The following is a 23,686-nucleotide window of genomic DNA, read 5'->3' as shown; positions in this document are numbered from 1 at the left end:
GAGAGAAGATTGGCAGTGCACAGCTTTCAGGAAACATGGTAGACCATTTTCAGTTCACTCTTGAAGTTGTTAGGAATGGTTTGAATGCAGCTCCAAGAGGCAGCTTATAAAGTTTCTGTTTCTGTCATTTCTGGTGTTTTCCCGGGTAGTATGTATGGAGTGGAGAAAGAAATTTCAGAGGCAATATAGTTCTTTCCTAAAAGTTAAAGGAAACTGCAAAAGAAAACCTAGGACAGTGGAATGAGGTCATGTGTATTGATTTTATTTTAGTTTATGTCTTCTTACCAGTCTAGATATCCCATTAAAGGAATCAAATCTAAGTATGGAAGCTTATTCTGCGTTCATTGTCGAATTTAAGGGAAAAAATACTTCTGACTGAGCTCTTCTTCATATTTTAATTAATAATAGAAGGTGACAGCTCGTATGAGAGATTTTCAGTGTACAAATAAAAAATGACGGCAATTCAGCCACTGAAAACATCTGGGGAAATAATTTGCTGCAAACTTTAAGTATCAGGTAGCTCCCAGCTTTTGTTTAGTTGAAGGAAAATCAGGAAAAATAAATAACAATATCATTTTATTTCTTATGAATTTTATGCACTGAAAACACAGGCATTCTTTGTTTCAGATGCATTTTGTCAGAATGCAATGGTGAACTAGAGTCCAATAAGACTATGCTATTTTAGGAGAGAAAATAAATAGGATGTTACTGTTAGTTTCTATCTGTTGCCATTTTATTATTGGAGTAGGGAGATATTATTTGGAATAGATCTCTGACAACAGTCAATATCAAACTACAACTTTCTCGTTTAGAAATGGCTTTTTTAATGCAGTACTTTAATACATTAGGATCTTCAACTCAATTTAAACATTGTGGTGTAATATGGTATAAATATTTCCTAATAATAGCCACTACTTACTGAAGCTAAGTGTGGTGGAACGCTTTTCTTGTGGCTTCTGGGAAGAATCAGAAGTAGATATTCAGATCTGAAAAACAGAAGAAATAGAAATATTGCAGGCAAGCCATAGTAAAAATATTGTAAGGCTCTTTAATGAAAAATATGTCATTACTTGCCAAAGTCTTCACAATTAGACACAGTCTTAATATTAAAAGATATTTTCTTTTCAATATTCTGGAATAAGTTAAGATCATCATCTCTCCTACATTTTTTTACTGTAATTGGATGCAGAACAAAAATCTTTGTCAATCCTGTTGACACCTCTACTAAATTCTTTTCTGGCTTTGAATTTGCTTTCAGAATATTAATGATGATTTTTATAGCCTTGCATAGTCTGAGATTTGAATTTCTAAGAGCTTATTGTCATTCTTGCTATCCGTTACTAAGCTGCAAGGTTTGGACTATCTTGGACTTAAATACTTGGGTAGCTTCAATATGTTGATAATTCTAGAATTATCTCTTATTAATTACCCATCTAACATAGTCATCTGTGTATATATATATATATATATATACACACATATATATTATATCTGCACCATTCAAACAAAAGAAACAACAAAGAAGACATGCAAAGACAGTAATGCTGAAAATAAACCTAACAAAAAACATTTTTTGATAGTGCATCTTTCACTTGGGAGAGCAATATAAACTGTCAGTTCAAGAGCTGTTATCCTGCTACAAGCTCTCTCCATTTAGATTTTGTTAGTACAGTCATGCTGTCAACCCATTCCTTATCTAGACAGTCTTTCTTAGCTCTGGAATCTGACTGCCTGGGCAGATTACGTGTTAATAAGTGAGTGTGACTCTATTCAAATCAAGAAATTCATTTACCCATACTTTGGCTCCCAATATTCAGTGGTAAGGTCGTGATTTAGAGACAACCTCATGACCTATATCATCAGATTTTGAATGCTGCACTACAGCTCAGCTGTTCAGTCGTTTGTTTGGTTTGGTTTTTTCCTATGGTCTCACTACTGCTCTGCAATAAAACAAAAAAAGTGTAAGAATAAGTTTATGTTCCTCTATTTATCATCCCTACCTTCATATATTCTACCCGATGCTCTCTGTGTTCTCTGTATTCGTTATGATGAATACCTTGTGCAAATAAGGAATTTCTAATCTCTCTACTTCACCTTGAAAGAGCAAAGAGACACTTTAGGATTCTCTTAATTAGTGATTTCAAATTTCATAAAGGGGTACATTTCTATTTTTACACAAAACATACTTAGCTTTCTGGAATTTACCCACCCACAGTATGTTGCTGAGGCTAAGTGCTACCTATGTCTATCCAGCCAGCCACTTACTTTTTCATAGCTAACCTAAATACCCACAGTGATTTTAATCTTTGTTAAAGAGAGGTTGTGGGAAAAATCTCATTTTCACTCTTTTCACTACTATGGATTAAGAAAAGATTTTCCATGCTAAACATTATTGCACACCATCCTGATGCAGTCTCTTGAACTTTCTGTTCTACATCTACCATAAGTCCACCACCAGTAACACACCACAGTAGCAAGACAGGGTGAAATACTGGTACATGCTGGCTCCAAAATGCTGGCAGAACTGTGGTAGTAAGCACACAGCTGCCCTGGCTGTGAGCATAGAGTCTGTGCACAGTAGAGGAGGATGTTTCGTGCACGGAGTTGGAGATCAATATGGTGTGGGAGATGGTAGGATGTTCTATGAATGAAGATAACACTATCAATGAGAGCAAGAATGGACACTGTAGGGGTGTTTAAGCTGGAAGGATGCAAAAGCTGAAGCTCAGAAAAATGGTGGTACAGGAAAGAGGTGGTTTCCGTAAAGGCACGGTCCATATAAAAAAGCAGGAAAGATTAGTACTACCTACTCCGTTGAAGAAATCAACAAGAGGAAAAACAAAGCATTGCCCACTGCCAAGAGGTGGCTTACATATACCACTTGAATGACTCAGTGCTGTGTGCCCTGTGTCCAGGAAGGGAGCAGGAGCAACATCTACCGATGATCAGTGGCACAGATTTAGGGAGTTGTGATTCACTTCTTTGCCCTAGGGTTGTGCCTCAATGAAAGCTTTTTTTTCCTATTTGTTTTTACAGTACTTAATAGAAATCTGGATAAGCATAATTTTGCTGCTGATAGCAATTGAAGTTGTGACTAACTATTCTACTGAACACAGGTTACATGACAGATTTTACTCATTTTTTTGAGTTTATTTCTATGAATATACTGGAATTATCTTAACCCAAAGGTAGTATAAGTCCATATGAAGTAACTGTCCTTTCCCAATTGTTCTAAGAGTCAGAACTGGTCTAATAAGATCCTAGAAACCTGTCTTAGGATCATACCAACAGCTACATATGGTATGATTTTTTTTTTTCAAATTTGCGTCACTGCATTTCTAGAATTAACATCCTCCTTAGCAGAATATAATCTGCTGCTAGATATAACTGTACTCCTATGTAATACAGAGCTACTTGAGCAAGGAAGCACCCCATTAATGGAGCATACCCATTGCTCTCAGAAGTCAAATGGACTGTGCTTTATTTGAGACAGGAGTTTGGGTGATGCTGACTGGCCTACATTTTTGCACAAAGAACAGTAAAAGACTAGCCTACTATTTTTTCTAAGGGCTACATGAACCTAATTAGAAATGTTCAGTCCCACAAGACCACAAAACTGTAGCTGGAAACAGCTATTTAAATATTCATTTCTACCCCTAAAAAAGGGAAGGAAGAAAAAAACATCTAATTTTGTCAAAGCTTTCACATCTGTGGAAAAAAGATGATTACAAAATTATTAATGACCGGTCTGTGATTGCTTCACTATATCCTGCAAAGTTAAACTCAGCCTCACAACAGCATTGAATTCACACTCAATGAATGTGAGTGCAATGAGTGAAGTAATGAATGTGCTTTACTGTGAGACTGAGTTTTACTTTGTGAATTACATACAACTTAAAATATATAAGAAGGAAAGATATTGTCACTTTAATTATTGTAGGGGTTGTTTTTCCTTCTGTATAATAACAACTTTGATATATAATAATTGCTGTCCATAAATTACTTAATCTTGTCCTCATTTAAATTATTTTTTACAGATGTTAAAATAATCATACCTAGTTTTCCTTTTTCTTCTTTTCATTTTCTCTTTTATGATGCAGACTGAACTGAGAAACTGGAAGCAAAGTACCTTTCTAATATTTTTCTATTTTATGCCAACAGCTAGCACTTTTTCTGTTGATATTACAAAATAATACAGAAAAACATGTTAATTGATACTGAATACTGCCAGGTAAAATTGAGTAGCAGCTGCCAGATTTATGTCTTGTACTAGTTAGCAATCATACAGTATAATTCAGCCTCTAGAGTTAAAAATACACATAGTGATAATCTTATTTTTGGTTTAATAGTTTAATGACCGCATTCTCAGCATTTAATAAAACTCACTATTAAATCATTCACTATCATCAGCCTATTTTCTTCCTTGTTTCTTTTCCTTCCATGATATTTTCTCTTTCTGATATAACAAGAGTAAAAGGTAAGATGTCTCTCCATTTCTCTTTCTGGAATAATCCCAAGGCAGTCTGAATCATATTTTAGCTCAGGAGGTTTGTCTCTCAATTCTCAGTTCAAATTTGACCTCAGGCTTAATGGAGCTCACATAACTGTAGGAACACTAACCATAGGAGGTAAACAGTTTTTAATGATATTGTTCACAGTGCTGGTACCATTAGGGGCACCATCCTTAGATTGCACTAATGCAAGTGGTTTTGTTAAATGCTACATTTTTCATAGGTCATGCCATCCAAATGAGGAGCAAAATGAATTTTCCTGGTCAACATTTTACTGTTATACGTCAAAACCTAGAAGACAGTCGGATCTGTTGTATGGGGTTGCTTTTTTAATGCATTGTAGTTATTTCAACTTGGTGCCGGCCTTTTGTCCGCAACATCTCAGAGGTACAAAGAAGCTTTCTACATAATGAAGTTTTCTTTTATTATTATCTTCTTCTTCATCATCACAATCAATGATTATGCAGATGTTAGATATCTCCTTTGTAAAAATCAGTGTCCTTTAAGTGGTCTTTCTTTCCTATCATTACATGTATTGTTTTTCTTTTGGATTGACTGGATTTAGAAAGGCTTAGACATGTTTCCAGTTTGTGCATAATAGCGAAGTCTCAAAAGTTGTTGAAATCGCTTATTGACATTTTCCTTCGTGTTTCTGGTCCAGTTGCTAGCCAAATTGAAATTGCAGGATTACACACACTTACATTAAAATGCACTTGAAATTACTATGTATATTTTGAGAGTCTTTTTGAGTAAGCTACTTTCTTCCAAGTGGATTCCTTCCTTCCATGGAGACCTTTAAGTTTTCTTTTCAGAGATGGTCCTAAGAAGAATCAGGCTACAACCTCACTGGTAGCCTGAGCAAGTGCAAGTGCAAGTCTGGGAACTGGACTGTCTATAGATGTTTACTCTCATTTTGGCTTAGACCAGACAGCACTTTAACTAATAGTTCCATGCCAAGGTCAGGACTTCAGACAGGTCAGGTAATTTTCTAGCTTGTGATTTAAATGCTGGCACTTTCTTTCAGAGGTGAAATACCTTTTTAATTGGCCCCAAGTCGAAGCATCCTTCAATTTACCATTAAAGCTATAACCCTTATTGTATCAGAAACACGAAAGTAGTGCAAAGTTTTTTTCCAATCCTTTCAGGTATAGAAACTGGCTACTGATTTATTTGCAATTTGCAAATATCAATAGTACATCATACAGTGATATGCTCTAAAATGACCCCAGTCTATCAATTATGTTCTGAAAACATAGTAGTCTATTTTCTGCTCCTATATCCACGTGTTTTAAGGAAAGCTGAGTTGTTCTCAAACACCCTGAGTAAGCTTAAACTACTCTGGGTAAGCTACTCTCTGAGTAGCTCTGTTCAAGACCAAGGGGCAGCTACTTTGTTGTGTATTGTTGTCATGGTTTGAGAGCCCCCAAAATCCAATTCCCTAGTCCAAACCCCCTCCCACATCTCAACCCAGTGTGAGATGGTTTCCAGACACTACACGAGACTCAGAATGGCAGAAAAGGAATATATATATTACAATGACTGTACAAATAAATACTACAGTACATTATATACAATCTTAGCTATCTCTACCATGACATAAAAGTATTTACAATGGATCAAATCTCTTCTCCCCTCCAAATAAAAGTCCAGGAGGGAAGAAGGAAAAGATCTCTTTCCACTCTCAGAGCAGCAGTTTCTCTAGGGCAGCAGTCTCTCTGTCTCTATGCAGCAGCTGTAACTGCATTGTTGTAGCTGGATCTCTACCAGTACACACGAGGGGCTATCCAAGCCCCTCGACCCATCGTCTCCAAGTGAGGGTCTTCTTCCGTGGGCTACGTTCACCCGGACAAGGTTGTCTCACCACAGTCATATCACGAAGCACAGGGGTCTTCTGACGGTCTGTATCTTCAGGGGATTCAAGCCCCTTTGCAGAGCTCTGTGCTCTGTCTCAAGCAGCTGGGGGGGCCAAGGTCACCCCCTCCACATTCCTTCTGAGCTTTACAGCTCTTTCTGCAGTGCTGTAGCACTTCAAGACTCTTTCAAGTAAGAGTTCATCATCTTCGTCCTTTCTCGGAGGTCTCAGAGTGGTATGGGGTTTTATTTCAGTTCTTACCCCAACTTCCTCTCTCTCTGCTACTGGCTCTCTCTCTTGGCTCTCTCAAACAACTCTGTGTCTTCTTTGGTTGCATGCTGTTTGCTACTGCTTCTCTGGTTCAGTTCTTATCTGTTGGCTTTTCCCATAGCCTCTGTTCACTGCTGTCTTTGCCGCTGCTTTTCAGTATCTCTTGCTGCTGCTCACAGTGGAGATACATCCCCCAGCTCATAGCTACAGACACATAGTCCAGCTTAACACTGTTCCAAGTCTCTGTACCCCCCCCTCCGCGGGGGTTGGGGGGGCCCAGCCCCCAGTGGGGGCTCCTGCTGTTTCTCCTCGTGGTTTCACAACATGGCTACTTCTCCTACAACAAACTACAACTAACCTTCTCTTCCGTTCTGCTTGTGATATGTTTGTATTTTGCAGAAGCGCTCATTGGGTAAAACTTCAAAACTTCAAGGGTCACCACCCCCTGGGGTTTTACCATTTTATAATTTCAGGAGGAAAAACTGTTTCCCCCCACCACAACTGTAAATTGCAGCATGAACCAGAACACATCCTCCACTGCCTGGCTCTTATTAAAGCAGCAAAGGAACTTGGCATGATCACAGGAAAGACCTTTAACTAGAAGAATTAGGACAATTACAGGTATACATAGTTGTACTGAAATCTTGTTCTCTTAATAAATGAACCTAAAGGTTTATACAACTGAAAAATTGCCAGACTCCTTTATTTTTTCCCCTCCTGCTCTCAACAGTGAATTCACAATATCAATGTTCAGTTTGAAAATAGAGGAATGATTAGTGCTACTAGTAACAAGAATAATGAGAACACGATGTTGAATACAGCAGAGTTTTTTTGTGTGCAGCACCTTTGATAAACCAGCCATAAAACAGGGCTCTTAATACTGTGGCAACTATTTGAAGAAAAAAGTTCCCCTGCTGAATTTTTTTTGCTTTAAACATAGCACTAACCTTGCATATTCAGCAGAATTTGCCTTTCAAAGACACAGACATGCTTTCTGCTTCCAGAAAATAATGCACTGAAGGGTTCTCATGAACTTGGCAATCAATTAGAAGAACTCATTCCTAGGGAATATTTATGTATAACAGCTACCAAGTTGCTCCTTTGCTGCTCCTTTAGAAGAATGTTTCATTGGTTACACTCCGTTTCAGACAGTATAACAGGCTGCATTTTCCTGCTTTTCAGTGGATCTACTTTTTTATATCCTTCACTTGCTTGTGGTGCTCAAGCAGAATGCCATTGTAAAAGAGCACTTTTTCAAATAAGAACTTGGGTCATTAGATTATGCAGAGAATTCCACACCACAGAATTTCTGTGTAATGAGAACCACTTGACTGCAGACATTTGGTGGTAATGTTCATAGCTAGAGATGGACAGCAAATTAGGCCCGCTGTGTTACATGCATTGTCCTGCTAGTGTGAGGCATATTAACTGAATTCAACTCCGCAGTCAATAGATTTCTTTCCTCCTCTTAAATGTATAACTCACTGGTGGGCAACAGAGACAGCAGGAAGCAGAAGGGCAAATGGAGAAAGAACCTAATCATTATGCACAACACATTTTGAATGCTTGTTGTATATGATCATTTTGTCATTCTGAATTTTAGAACTCAACATTGAATTTTGTAGTTTTGTAGTAAAAAAAAAGTTTAGAATTATACTTAAAAGATATGTGTATTTATTATGATATTCAGAAAAATTAGTCGTCATATCTATTTAAATATATTGCCATTAATGGGAGAATTAAATAACTATGTTAAAATAGTATTAAAGCAACAAAACATTTCACTAAATGTCAGAACATTATTATTTGCTTTTTGCAATGAACTTAGAGAATAAATTAAACTCAGACTTTTCTTGTTCAATTATATTTAGTAACAAATAAAATCACATCTCAAAAGTTTCTAAAAGAATATCTCAATCATATATTTTCAAAATAATATATTTGAAATGTTTATAAATTTGTTAAGTTTAAGTAAATTTTCATGGCAGAGCAAAACTCACATTATTTATATCAAAATGGCAGTCAGTCCCCTGTCTCAAAAGTTTGTATCCTTTCACTAAAAATACACAGTCTGCTGTTTCTCATTGCTGCTACTTCGGTAGTTTCAAACCAGTTCCACAAAATCTCAGATGGCAACTTGGACAGTGTCATCCCGTATTTATCATTGGGCAAAGCTGCAAACAGACAAAAAGAGATATTCATTAGGGAAAGAGATAGGAAGCTGAGCTATAAGAGAGAAGTTTTAAGACTGCTCTGCGAAAGTCCACTGTGAAGTTTATACTAGCTTCCATCCTAAGTATGTTATCCTACTAATGGTTCTTTCACACTCCATTTACCCACTCCTCTGAAAGTTAAGTATCCTGTAAACCAGAGTGAAAACCCTTTGGGATGCAGGGCTACTTCATGAGTTTGTATGCTGCTCAGCATACTGGGACCCAAGCCTGGCTGGGACTTTGGGCTGTCAGCACATTTTGAAAAATCACATATTATAACACAGTTATAACACAGTTATAACACAGTTATAACATTACAGGCAGGAATTGTGTTATGCTGTACATTTGGGGTCAGTTTTCCCACATAACAGTTCTCCTAAACAGAGAATGCTTTTTCCCTTTCTATCAATATGTTTCCTGTAGCAAGACCCACAGTCTTCCTTCCTTCACAAAAGAGATTCAGTAACTGACAGCTGCTTTAACACATATTCAGAAATTAGTTATTTCATTCATTTCATATATTTGGTTGCTTTTCAGTGAACAAGTAAATATAAATAATTTTCAAGCCTGGATACTTATACTATAAAACTAGATTTTAAGGTGGTGAAATTTGTATAACAACCCCAGAATGATAAATATACATTTTAAAATAAAAGCCTGGTATAGGTAAACTCTTTAAAGAGATATATTTTTCACTTATCAGATTCTGGAGAGATGTTTACAGTCACAGATAAAAAAGTAAGATGTTTATTAGTCTGATTTCTTTCATGAGTTTTATTTTACAGCATTTAATTATTTAAGTAGTGAAGAATCCTTTCACCAGTCAGTTTGCAGAATGAATGGTTGTCTCAGAAAGATTTAAGGAGAAGGGAAAGCATCACTATATTTGTATTGGTCAATTTACTGTAGAAATTGAGTAAAATTTGATTGTCATTCAACAGAAATTGCATAATATTGTTGCTTGGTAGGTAAATGCCACTAAATTAATGATATCATTCATCATATAATTTGAGTTATTAAGTATAAAGCTGAAATCTATTCTGTTAGCATGTCTTTCAGAATGTTAGCTTGCTCAGGACACACAGTCATTTTCATGGTCACTTTGGTTCCTGAAGACTTTTGAGCTCTCCTCTACTGCAGTGAATAGGTTATGGTGTTCCATCAGCAAATGCGGGAGGGTGATTCATGATGTACTCTTAAAAAATAGGGGTTTGCTAGCCTCTTTTTCATTTGGCTTCATCTCTTGTGAAATGTAGACACTTCTATCTGACTTCTCATATTAATATAAACCTACTTCATAAATATACTTGAAGTACGGGTCTGTCAAGGGAATATATTACTTCAACTCTCACAGTATAAACTATAAATAGTATGGAATTTCAGTGTTTGAAACACAACATTACACAAAGACTATTAATATTGACCTTAAATCTTATTGTTTGTTTCAACTTTCTTGGGGTATGATTTTGAGGGTTTTGTTGTCACTATTACTCTAGTGATTTAACTAAAATTGTGGAATAAAGATACTTATGAGGTACAATTGCTATTTCCAGCTTAGCATGGCAGTGTCATTTTTCTTCCAAAGCCAATGGTTGGTTGTCTACAATTTTGCTGAGGTGCTAGAGATAATTATAATGAATGAAAACACACGCATGTGCTCAGTCTGTCTTTAAAAGTGATCATAGTGGGGCCCTCCAGAAGATGACATGCTGAGATAATTTGCTCTATATTAGGTTTTAGTGGCTTGAGAGCACGGCAAAGCACATGATGGCAGGATCAGCACATAGCACTAACAGTAATTATGTGACTGAGCTAATTATTTTATCAGCTGAATGTGAGCAGTTTTTTCTCATCTTTCCATGACATGAAAACTAAGTTGACCTTAAATCCCATCTGTGTTCACAGTGTTATGCACTTCCTCCAAAATGATTACTTCCTGCTGAGTATGATGACTTACTTCAAAGTGTTCAGAACTTAAATGTTAGGTACATCCCAAACTCAGAAATGAGCTGCTTTTGCATCACATCCAAATCACACAGATTTTCTAGATTAACAGTTGGACTCAATGATCTTAGAGGTCTTTTCCAACCTAAACGATTCTATGGTTCATAAAATAAGGTGTTTTTCTAAGGTGAAGTTAAAAAAAATAGCCCTTCTTATTTAAAATCAGCCACATTTCTGCAGCATCATAGCATACTAAATCACTCTGCTATGATCTAAATACCAGCATCTCTCGAGTGCAAAGAAAGAAAAAACAATTTCTACTATGGCTTATGATTTAAACAACTTACATAGTCAAAGGAAGTATTATCCTCCTTCCTTCCTATACATTTTATTAATGAGGAATGGAAATAGAGGAAATATGCCCAGACCAAGAATAGCAAACCAACTCTATCAGCTTGATGTCTACACTGATATATTAATCTAGAAGGAGGGCCACATAAATATCCATAAATTTCTGGTGGGCACTTGCACTATCATCTCTGTGCTCTATGCAGGTACCACCGAATTAACCAGCGTGAGGGACTACCCACTGTCAGAGCATTCCTTAACTGTTTCTACCTCAGGTCAAGTTTCCCAAGCAATTCATAGGCACAGAGACAGACTAAAAGACAGCTTCAGAGACAGAAAATAGGCTTTCACACTGTTTATTTTACTATTATAGATATATTTGAAGAAGTCTGATTAATAATATACTGAGTACTCATGAGAATAAAATGGGATAGTGTCCCTCTTTTTCTAATTCTGGGAGTACTTCTTTAGCCATTAAAGTGGGCAAACCAATTTTCTTCCTCCTGGCTGTTATCTTTTAATGTCATTTGTCAAAAAAGGAGAGTTTGAATACCAACAATCACGGATATTGCTGTAGTTGCAAATTCTTTCCTGTTAGGTTACAAAAACTGTCATTTAAAAGTACTTTGAAGAGACTCATGTTATTGAGGTATATCAAGAAAATAACCCTACCAGTGTTGTCAGGGCTTGACATTGGATGTGAAACTAAATGAGGTCAGGAAGTCAGAACTCAGTTCACTGGGTTATGAGCAAATTCATTTCAACCACTTTGACACAGTGTGGTGGGTCTAGAGATAGATCTGTTCTTGAAAGCTTTTCAACCTGTGCATTTTAATGCCTCATACATGCAGTCAGACTCACTGGAGAAGAAATTCTTCCCTTTCTTCTGAAGTGAACCACAGAAGGTTGAACCATCAAAGGCTAGCAAACGACACAAGAGTTATTGAAAGTCTCGAAATTTTTCTTTCTCTTCTAACTTATCTGAATCCTGGATAAACTAGATATGAATTACAGCCTTTCATCTCTACCCGAGGGCTTGTCCTTGATAATTCTTAAATATATTAAAGGTCCTATACACTTTTCTTTCTGATGTCATCCCAAAATTTACTTGTGACCAACCTGCTTTAGTAATCGCTTGTGTTAAAAGTGATCACAGATGTAAAGGAAAGATTTTTTTTTTACCACAAAGAAAGAAAAATTGAAAAAGGTAGTCGTACATTCCCATAGAGATGTACGCAAAGTTAAAGTAATATTAAATGAAACAGCAAACTCAAATACTTTTGTTTACCCTTTTAAAAGTGCAATTAAAGTAAATTGATGGGAACAGGTTTGCAACTGATGTCAACACATCTGTTTTTCACAGTGGAAATCTGTTTAACTGGTAGAAGGCATTGCCATAATACATTACTTATTTCAAGAGCTTGGTAAGCTTTAAAACAACCAACCATTTACATGGATAATGGGGACACCCACTGTTTTAGAGGATAGAAAATAATGATTTTGTTTAAAATGGTAATATATCTTCATATTTTTATACAAAGACATATCATTAGCTGTCAAGCAGTGAGAAATAATTTCCATACAGTCCAGTTATTTTAAAAGAGATATTCATATAATTAGGATTTTGGTTTTTTGGTGAATAAAATATCCCATAAAAAAACAGAATGCCCATGTATACCTGCAATGAGTCAAACAGAAAAAACAACTGAATGATTGGTGAAATATGGTGTCTATTAAACAGAACCTCTAGGTTTACTTGCAATAATATTTAAAATTAAATGGATTGCTTGAGAATATTTAAAGTAAAATAATTTTAAAAAAAAAGTCAGTTTTAAAGACTGTCTCTGAGACTGACTGCTGAGGATTCTCAAGGGCAGGTTGCTGGGTTCCTTCCTGAGACCAAGGCTGGCTGTTGTCACATGTCCCTCCGACGGCACACAGCATCTCCAGGACTGATACACCGACAAAACACCCCAAGAGGTAGTTGAGGAACGAATAGTGGGATCAGTCCTGACTACCTGCAGAAGTTACTTTTACACAGCGAGTCATGAGTTATGTCATTGTAAATTAAACACCTTAAGCAGATCAGTGGGACATACCCTAAATATCCTTATTCATCTGCATCATTTATAGAACTTAGATAGGGCTACTTTAAAAAGGCGTACAGTGCCTTTTCTACATGGCAGTGAACCTACACATTCCCTTTGTAATGTTAGATGTCTATTATTTACTCTGACACTAGTCTACTTTTGGTTTAATAAGGTATCTTCAACCTCCATCATGCACTCCCCACAACTTTGTCTGCATGAGAAAACTTCAATGTATAACATTATTTTAATGCAATTATAGAATCTTCTGTTAAATGGGTCATGGAACAATAAATGAGTTTCAGTCAGTTCAGTTGATACAATTTTTGGAGATGCTATTCTGCCTGACCGTAGTCTTGTGCAACCTGGTACATCAGATCCTCAGAGATACCAGGCCTTGATAGATACTGGAGCCCAGTGTACTTTAGTGCCTTCGGAGCATAAAAGTACCGAGACTGTTTCTATTTCTGGAGTGACAGGAGGGTCTCAAGAGTTGTCAGTAGTAGAGGCTGACATGAGCTTGACAGGAGACCAATGGGAAAAGCATCCCATTGTGACCGGACCAGAAGCTCCTTGCATCCTTGGTATGGACTACCTAAGAAGAGGATACTTCAAGGATCCGAAAGGGTACCGGTGGGCTTTTGGAGTAGCCACGGTGATTGAAGAGGAGTCCAAGCAATTGTCTGCCCTTCCTGGCCTCTAGGAAGACCTTTCCATTGTAGGACTACTGCGAGTTAAAGATCAAGACTTGCCAATAGCCACAACAACCGTACACAGACGACAGTATCAGACAAACCAAGATGTTGTGATTCCTATACACAAAATGATCCAAAAGTTGGAGAACCAAGGAGTGGTCAGCAGAACCCATTCACCCTTCAACAGCCCCATCTGGCCTGTGCGTAAGTCCGATGGAGAATGGAGACTGACTGTAGACTATCATGGTTTAAATGAAGTCACACCACCATTGAGTGCTGCCGTGCCAGATATGTTGGAGCTCCATGTAGTGGTTTGGACTTTTTTTTCCCCCCAGAGGCTAAGAAAAGTGGTAGACCCCAAGGGGTGGAAACCCCTGGAAGTTTTGGAGTTCTGTCCAATGGGCGCTCCTGCAAAAATGTCAACATCCCACAAGCTCACCGGAAGAGATGAGTTGTAGTTTTGGTGTTTGAGGAGAGGTGGCCATGTTGTAGAACCACGAGAAGGGGCTCTGAGCCCCACAGTGGGGCTTTGGCCCCCAGCCCCCAGCGGGGGCCTGCAGGGACCTGGAACAACATAAAGCTGGGCTAGGTGCCTGTAGTTATGCCGGGAGATGTTTTCTCCATGGGCGCAGAGCAGCAGCCGACACTGACCAGAGAAACGGTGGCAGAGAGCCAGAGATAAGACCTGAACTGAAGGAGTAACAGAAGCAACATGTAGCACCAGAGAAAGGACTCCTGGAAGGAGAGCCGGAAAAAAGAGAGCCAGTAGCCTGAGAGACAGAGTTCTGGGGGTAAGACTGTACCAGCCCCCCCAAACTCCTTTGAGACCTCCTGGAAGAAGGAAGATGATGGACTCTTGCTTGAAAGAGCCTTGAAGTGCGACACGCACTGCAGAAAGGAGCTAGAGAGCTCCGAGAGGAATGCAGAGGGGGGTGACCTTGGTTTTTTCCCCCCCTCACACTGCTGCCACGGTGGCAGCCTGAAGGCAGGGCACAGAGGCCCTGCAAGGAGCTGAGTCTCCTGGAGATACCAGACCGTCACGAAGACCCCCCTGTGTATTCGTGATATGACGTGGTGAAACGACCTTGTCTGGGGTTACGAAGCCCACGGAAGACCCCTTTGCCTGCGTCAAGGGGGCCGAGGGAGTTTGGATACCTCCCTCGTGAGTGCTGGCAGAAATCCAGCTATCAGCTGCTGCATGTGGAGAAGACAGACAGAACCTGCTGCCTTAGAAGATGCTGCTGCTTAAGGACTGGAAGGGATCTGTCCTTCTTTCCCTCCTGGACTTTTATTTGGAGGGGAGAAGAGATCTGGTCCATTGTAAATACTATATGTCATGGTAGAGATAGTTTTGTGATCGTGTGTATAATGTGATGTTATATTTATTTGTACAGTCATTGTAATATATTCCCTTTCCCCCACTTTGAGTCTGGTGTGTTTTGTCTGGAAAAACCCATCTCACATTAGGTTGAGATGTGGGAGGGGGAATGGAGCTAGGGAATTGGATTTTTGGGGCTATCTCAAACCTTGACACTCCAGTACGAGCTGGAGTCCAAGACAGCAAAGTGATACGCTACCATCGATATTGCCAATGCATTTTTCTCCATTCCCTTAGCAGCAGAGTGCAGATCACAGTTTGCTTTCACCTGGAGGGGCATTCAGTACACCTGGAATCGACTACCCCAGGGATGGAAGCGCAGTGTAACCATCTGTCATGGACTGATCCAGGCCACACTAGAGAAGGGTAAGGCTCCAGAACATATCCAATACATCGATGACATCATTGTATGCAGAAGAAGTGCTCACCTGTAACCAGCATCTGCCATCAGAAAGTTGTTTCCTGATTTCTTAATTTTCTGTACTTGCCCTGGAAGACCAGAGTGTATAAACTCAGGACCAGGGTTTAGACATATAAGCATAATAATTGCCTTTAAAACCCAGAGCTCAGTTGCTAAAGATTATGGACTAAAACCAACCTAAAACTATTAAATAATTAAATGTTAAATAATTTCTTCAGAGGTGCCTGTATTTTTGGATAATTCTTATTTTAATTGTTTCTTTCTTTTCTTCTCAGTCATCTCAGAAGTTACATGATTCAAGAGAAAGAATATTAAACTCTCCATAGGAACATAAAGCTGCAAAGGAGCAAGCTTGCTCTTCTGGCATCTTCCTAAACCTTCTCCAGTTTGACATTTACATTTAATCATAACCATTAAGTAAATTAAATGTTGTTGTTATTGTTACTATTTTAATATCTGGCAAAGCAAATTCTACATTGTTTGCTCCAACATATTTTTAGAGAAGTTATATTGAACTTCAAAAGTATGAGAAATGTGTATCCATCCATTATTAGATTGTTCCTCAAGATGCAGCTTAATTTTTTTTAAAAAGTTGAACAAACCAAGCTCATTAGTATTATTATGGAATTAAGAGGAAAGGTCTAAGTAGCTGATTATGTTTTGATGCAAAGTAGCAACACCAAAGGAACAAAAAAGTGTTAGAAGAAAATTTAGAACAGTTTCAGAAACTCAAAAGTTGCACTGGAAAGGATCTCTGCTTCATTAGGCATAATGTACCAAATACCTTTTTGATAAACTCTTTTATAATTGGGTTTTAGACTTGGAGTTAGAATAATTTAAAAACAAACAAACAAACAAAAACCAAACAAAAAACAGACAAAACAAAAAAAAACAAAGCTCAAACCCCTACATTTATTAAATATCTCACATTTGAAATAAAGTTTTGCAATACATTTTTTTAAATCAAAACTGCTACTCCAGTACAGCAATAACTATATACATAGTCCAAATCAAACATCACATGGTGAGAAATATTTAAATTTCATTATATTCAAAGATAAACAATAGTGTGCATGGGGTTTATTTGTTTATCTGTTGAATCTTAAGATGTTTTATTTTCCTAGGTGACCTGAAAAATGAAACAAAACATCCACTTTTCTTTTTAAACATTTTTCTAGAACTCTTTTTTCCCCAGATGGAAGAAATAGGGAAAGTTCTAGGTATGTAAGACCACTGCAATACTTGGAAATTCATTGTTTCTTTTGCCACAAAGATAATTTTCAACCCATTGGTTAAGAAATTTTTCAGAGATGTTCAGAAGCAGACAATACTTTCCTTAGCTGTTTCACCTGCTCATGGTTGTAGCCTGAGTTGGCTTGTTTCACATTTCCAAACACTATTCTTTCTTCTAACTTGGCTTAAATTCAATATTAACTTTAGGCAACTCAAAGATACATTTGTTTTAGAAAACAGACATTGTAAAATATTTGTTCAAACACAATGCTGAGCCCTCAGGGTTCAAAAAGATCTGAAGAGGATGCAAGAAATATAGACAACATTAGTAACTTACTCTACCGTGTTAGAGAAACATCCAGATATATAAGAATGGTTACTGTGGAGATCTACTCTAAATGACCTGACTGACCTGATATAATTTATTCTCATTAAAGGCAACAGAAACTTTTTAATCAACTCTATTCAAAGTGGTATTTTAGAAATCCCCCTTTTGAAATGAAAATCTAAATGTATATGCCAGCTGACTTGACTTAGCTGACATAAATGTGTGACTGGAGAAAGCTGAGCTTCTTGAATGATTGGCTTCAGGCTCAAAACATTCTTTTTTCTCCTGCACTGAACGAAGTTGTTTGGGCTCTTAAATGGCAGCTAGAGAAAACTGGCAGTCTGGGCAGTCAGAAGTTCTGATTTATTTCAGCCTGTTCCCTTTAACTGTGCCACTTGTCTAGAAATATTTTTCAAAACATTCTCCTTCCATCTTTTTTTTTTTTTAAATATTTTAAGCAGAGACTGCCAGTTTTCATATTCAAAGAAATCTGACCTGACTAAAGATTTATATGTGGATATCAAGACACACATTCACAAGCTTATGTGTTATGCAGTAGTTTTAAATATAGCTAACAAAAAAATCTGGACATGGCTTACTCATGTTCCTCTGGAAAAAAAATCATTTGCAAGATTTAGTTGGTTCAAAATTCATATGTACAAAATAATGTTTACAACAAAAATAGAAAAAAAATGACCACTCTTTCAGGATACAGGAAGCAAAATCCACAAAATGAAATATAAAGAAGAAAAAATAGCTTCTGAAGGCATGTAATGAAATGTTACAAATAGGGAATTGCAAAGAAAAGCTAACGGATATAAATCTAGCAGGAATCAATTCTCCTTTCCAGTCATATTCAACCTTAATAAGAGAGCTTTAATGGGCTCATACCTTTCTGCCAGTTTCAGAAAAGACTGCTACTGATCAATAGCGTTTATTTTAAAGAAAAGAGCAAAGCTAGGGGGAAATGCTGGTAACTAGAAACACATTTCTTCTCAGAAGACAGCTGAATAATGGTATAAAGCTGTGTGAAACACAGAGGCAATATACCAGATAATCATCAGTCCTGTCCATCACTCATAAAGCTTTAATTTCCAATTATTTATCTTTTTTTTTTTATTTTCCTATTTAGTGCCTTAAAGAACATGGACTAGCTCCTGCTGTTTAGAACAGTGTATTTTCTTGATTTTGAGATAGCAAACTTCCTACTGAATTTGCCTCCGGGAAGAAATTTCCACTAGTACATGAGATACGGAGACAGTGCCCTGGACACAGTACACTACATATTCCCTACTGTGAAAAGCCTTTTTGTCTCAAATCCAGGCAACAGACTGAGACATGCTTTTATGCCTGGCTTTCAAAAGTGGGTTTATATTGCTTCTGGTTCTGCTGCTCCAGTCCTCCAGGTCTCTGTTTATATGGAAAACCCCCTGCCTTTCTTTGCTTTCTTTTTTAAAAGGGTTTTCTTTAAAACATTCATTATTGTTATTTCTCAGATCATGCTTCAAAAACCTTGTTGTCTAAATAGAGAAATAATTTTATGAGCTTTATTTGCTACTCTCCAGCCAGTTCTCATGGCTTTTGGCTTTGAGTGTTCTGTTTTCATCATCCAATATTTCTTTTTGTTTCCCTTTCCAGCACAAAATTGCACCATTACTCATTATTAGCTCATTGAATTCACAGCTGTACCTGTAAATTAAAGAAGGTAGGGAGTGTTCCCTGGCAGAGAGGTGACTGTTCCCTGTCATTAAAATCCATTATTTCCAGAACAGGGTGGCCATACCCATGCTCTTTATTAGAAGTGATTGCTGATCTAGGAGACCGTGAGATTGCTACTTGAGACCAGGCCAAAATGAGGAAAGGACCTCCACGATTCACCAAATTCTGGGGCCCAGGCCTGGACACTGTTCAGATTGGAGCCTCCTGTTTACAGCAGAATGGTGGTGCAGTTTGGGTTTTGAGGCTAGCACTGGTTTTTGTATTTGGGTTTTTTTGGTTTGTGGGTTTTGGTGGTTGTGTTTTTGTGGTTTTTTTCTTGGTTGGTTGGTTGGTTTGGTGGTTGGTTTTTTGTGAGGAGGGTGTTTTGGTTTTGCGAGTTTTTTTGTTGTTTTATGTGTATGTGTGTGTGTGTGTGTATGTGTTAATGATAATTTATTTCTTTTCTTCTATTAATGTTTTCAGGAAAAATTGAAGACTAAGGTTCCCCAGTGAGTCTCCCAAGTATTTCCACAATTGGGTTGTTTCTGGTTAACTCTCTTCGACCAACCAGTTTTACATCCTTTTTTTTGCATTTGCTGCAACTGTCCAGGTGTTCTAGCCTGTTTATTGGACTAAAACTCTAAAACAAAAAAAATATATATGTTTACTGGAGCAGTTAAAGGACTGAACAGAAATTATGGCTGAATAAGAGTAGGAGTCTGACGCTACTTTCTGCCTGACCTGGAAAAAAGATGGTGCTGCCACCTCTGCTGATTCAGGGATTATAGCTAAATAAAAAGGAAAGCTTTATTAAAGCTTATAAAAAGTTGGGATGCTGTGTGTGTCCAGGACTAGGATTCACTCAGGGATTTTCTGTAATGGGTTTTGTAAGGTGATAGACCAATTTAAGGCCACAATGACAGTCCTGAGTGGTGACGGAAAAGACCCTGGAGGCACCTGGAGGGGGTATTCTCAGAAACCCCTTGTAAGGTGATAAGGCTACACAAAAAGGGACAAAGAGACTCCCGATGGCTTCCCGAAAGACCCAGTACCTGAGGGAGACTTTCCAGCAACAGACTGATAGGATCAAGGAAGGATGGAATGGTATGGAGATAGTATGGCCTTTCTTTGAAAACATCCTACCTGATGGGAACTCAGGAAGCTGACCCTTAGACCCTTCGGCCTATGTCATCTGTCTATCACCCCAAAGATTAGTTTACTGACTATAGTCACTCAAACTGCCTAAGAAAAGAAGTATAAAAAGAGATCAACATGAGCAAAAATCGAGGACAAGTTCCATGATTTCTGCGGGAGTAACTGATGGGCTGCCTTTTCTCCTTCCACTCCTCAGGATGCTGCAGAATGAGCAACCATTTTTATATTTTACTTTGTTTTCACCTTTACTAACTGTACTTTGCTTCCTTATATCTTGCCTTATACATATATATATCTTGATCTTTACCTTATAGACTAATTGTACTTTGCTTTATATATTTAATATTTTACTTTGCTTTATATATTTGACCTTTACCTTACAGATACTAATTTTACCTCGCCTTACTAATTTTACCTTGCGCTATACCTTATAGACTACAATGTATATATTTTACCTTTTTTTATTTTTATTGTACTTTATTGCCTTAGATCACGTACTATGACTTGTTGTACGTAGTTTGCCTTAAAGTGTATATTTCTTTGTCTTAGTGAGTTTAAGTGTGTGCTAGTGAGAAGCGGCAATATTCTTTCCTTTTTTTCTTTGTGATTGCAAGAATGTTTATATTTTGTCCTAATCTTTGTAGATTGGTCTATTGTGGAGGGGGTTCCTTGAGTTTTGTAATTAAGTATTATAGTGATCTATTGCTTCTTAGAGAGTTGTGTTGTTTTCGGAGAGCATGCTTCTGGTTTGGAATTTACTAGTTAAGTGGAATTTTGCAGTTAAACGTTATCAGCAATGATGCAAACCCTATAAGTTGTCATAGATTTGTATTAATAAAAGTTATTTCAGATTTGTATTAATAAACGTTATTTCATGAGCTGCTAAGAGTCCATTTTTTTTTTTTTGGTGCTGGCAGTCTCATCAACAGCAGAATAGCTCATAGGAGAAGCCTGCTGAGAAGGTTCTCCATTGATGTTAAGTGCAGTCCCCGTAAATAGGGTATCAAAAGTCCTATCCGTCCCAGTGAATCTGTCAAGTGAAGAGTCTCCCCCTAAGGAGATACTGGCAGACTGTTTTCAGACTTTAAAGGCTTTGAAATCCTGGGAGAGTGACACTGATAGACAAAAAATATATTAATACAGGTTGGACAGAAAATCCTTAATTTCTGGCTCTTTTCACGTGACAAGTTGTCTAATACCTGGGTAATATCCTTGTGTGTGTATAGGATTTTGAACAGCCTACAGACTGCAAAACAGGTAGAAGTAAGAACACATGCTATGTTCAGGGCTGGCCAACCACAACCCATCTTAGCCTCCAGCCAACCTAGCAGACATTGATTTCAAGATCATATTCCCTGATTTTTAAAGACTGTATTTGCCATAGAATCATAGAACGGGTAGGGTTGGAAGGGACTTTAAAGATCATCTTGTTCTAACACCCCTGCCATCGGACGGGACATCTTCCACTACAGGTTGCTCAATGCCCAACTAAGTCAGGCCTTGAAAACTGACAAGGAGAGGGCATCCACAACTTCTCTACCACTTCTCTGAACTGGAGTGAGCTCACATCCTGACTGCCTGAGAGTCAGAGGAACTCAGATTTTCCTTCTCTTGTTTATGTTGTCATATATCTTTAAGTAGTCAGCCCCAGGACACCCCCCAGCCAAAGGCTCCAAGAGTAGCTGGCTCCAGGAGGTCTGAGTTAATGGCTTGTGCTCCCAAAACAATGCTCGGAAGTGCCTTGGATTAAAAACCTGCAAAATTCTGATACTTAGTAGCAGTCAGGCAGAATCTGCTGAAATGGTATGTAAAAGCCATGGCTGAACTAAATCACACTTTGAGGGGCATTGAGTACATTTGACTCATACAGGTATGTGCTGGATGCTTGAAGCTTTCTTGCTGAAAGATGCTTTTTCATTCTAGGGTTTGTTGTTTGTTGTTTTTTTTTTTTAATTTAAGAACATTTTTGATGCCTATTTTTCTGTACAGTGTTTCCATAGTTGCAGCATGGTGGTTTGATGACTGTGAAACAGTGGTTCACCAAAGAGCATGGTGTAGATATTTGTAGACAAAACAAACAAACAAAAAAGCAAACTTGATTTTAAAGAGTAAAGACAGTTGATTCTGCTGAAAGTGAAATGAGAAGTAGATTGTGTGACTCATAGAGAAAAGTGACATGGTAAAAAATATCAGTATGATCATTCAGGTATTTTCTTCAGAAATATTTGAATCAGGAATGTACCCAAAAAGCCGAATAAAGAATCTCTTGTAAAGACCAGAGAAGTTGAAGTTGTGGTTAGTGCCCCTCTTTTTCTATGACACTGTGTTCATTACAGGTAACATAACCCTTTGGTATGTTATATACATATAACATGCATAACACACGTTGCAGTTTCTCTTTTATGGCGTATAGCATGAGGCAAATACGAATGATGTTAAAATAAAATGCACGAGTGAGTGCATATGCCAAAATATCTTATGGTTTATTTTGAGGCAGTTGCATGCAGTAGCACTGGAACTATCTTTTTTAAAAATTATTTAACCATTTGCAACGATTTCATGTCTTGATAAAACAACTTTCATAACTTTATGAATGATATGTTTCAAGTTTTAGAGCAATTTAAAGGTGTGCCTTTAACATTGTCTCCCACAACACTGTCATATCCGTCTAGCCTGGATGAGTGCATGACCAGATGCCTAAAAAACTGTTTAGTTTTAGATGTTTGGGATTCAAAAGTAGTGATTAATGGGCTATGTGTTATCTGGAGGTTGGTAACTAGTGAGTACCACAAGGGTTTATTGTGGACCTGTCTAAGTAATGCCCTAGCACAGGTATCAAAAATATTGCAGATGATGTCAAATTGGAGGAATGAACTTGATACACTGAAGAACAGGGTTATCATACTGAAAGACCTACGCAGGATGAAAAAATGGTCTGACAGACACCATGAGATTCAGCAAGGACAAATATGAAAGCCTTCATCTGGGAAAGAAAAATCATTTACAAAAACACAGGCTGGGGACTGACTAGCTTGTGAGCAGCTCTGCTGTAAAACTGGTATAGTAACTGCACAGGAGCCAGCAGTGCATCCTGCCAGGCAGAAGGGTCATGAGCATCCTGTGCTTTGTGAACAGGAGCAGTTAAGAGACTGAGGGCGGAGAATATTGCTCTTTACTTGGCACTCATAACTGGAATATTATATCAAGTTTTGGGTTCTCCAGAAGACGTAAACCAACAAAGTGAGGTCAGCAAATGGCCACCAAGATGGTTGTGGAGCACAGCAAAGCAAGAAGAGACTGATGGAGAGGCTCTTGTTCATCCTGGAGAAGAAACAGGTTCTGAGGGCTACCTGCCAGTACTTTCAGAGAGGTGATCAAGGAAGTGGAACTAGGCTGTTCACTGTGGTGCTTGGTCAAAGGAGAGGCAAAGGACACAAACTGAAACAAAACTTCATACCAGATATGAGTCAAAACCTTTCTCCACAAGAGGATGGTCAAGCATGGACCATCAAGCACGAACAGCTTTTCCATTTTTCTTATTGCTCAGTGACAT

The sequence above is a fragment of the Manacus vitellinus genome, unplaced genomic scaffold (assembly GCF_001715985.3).
Source record: "Manacus vitellinus isolate BGI_N305 unplaced genomic scaffold, ASM171598v3 scaffold_11_pilon, whole genome shotgun sequence".
Taxonomy (NCBI): Eukaryota; Metazoa; Chordata; class Aves; order Passeriformes; family Pipridae; genus Manacus; species Manacus vitellinus.
Note: the sequence above shows the minus strand (reverse complement) of the source record.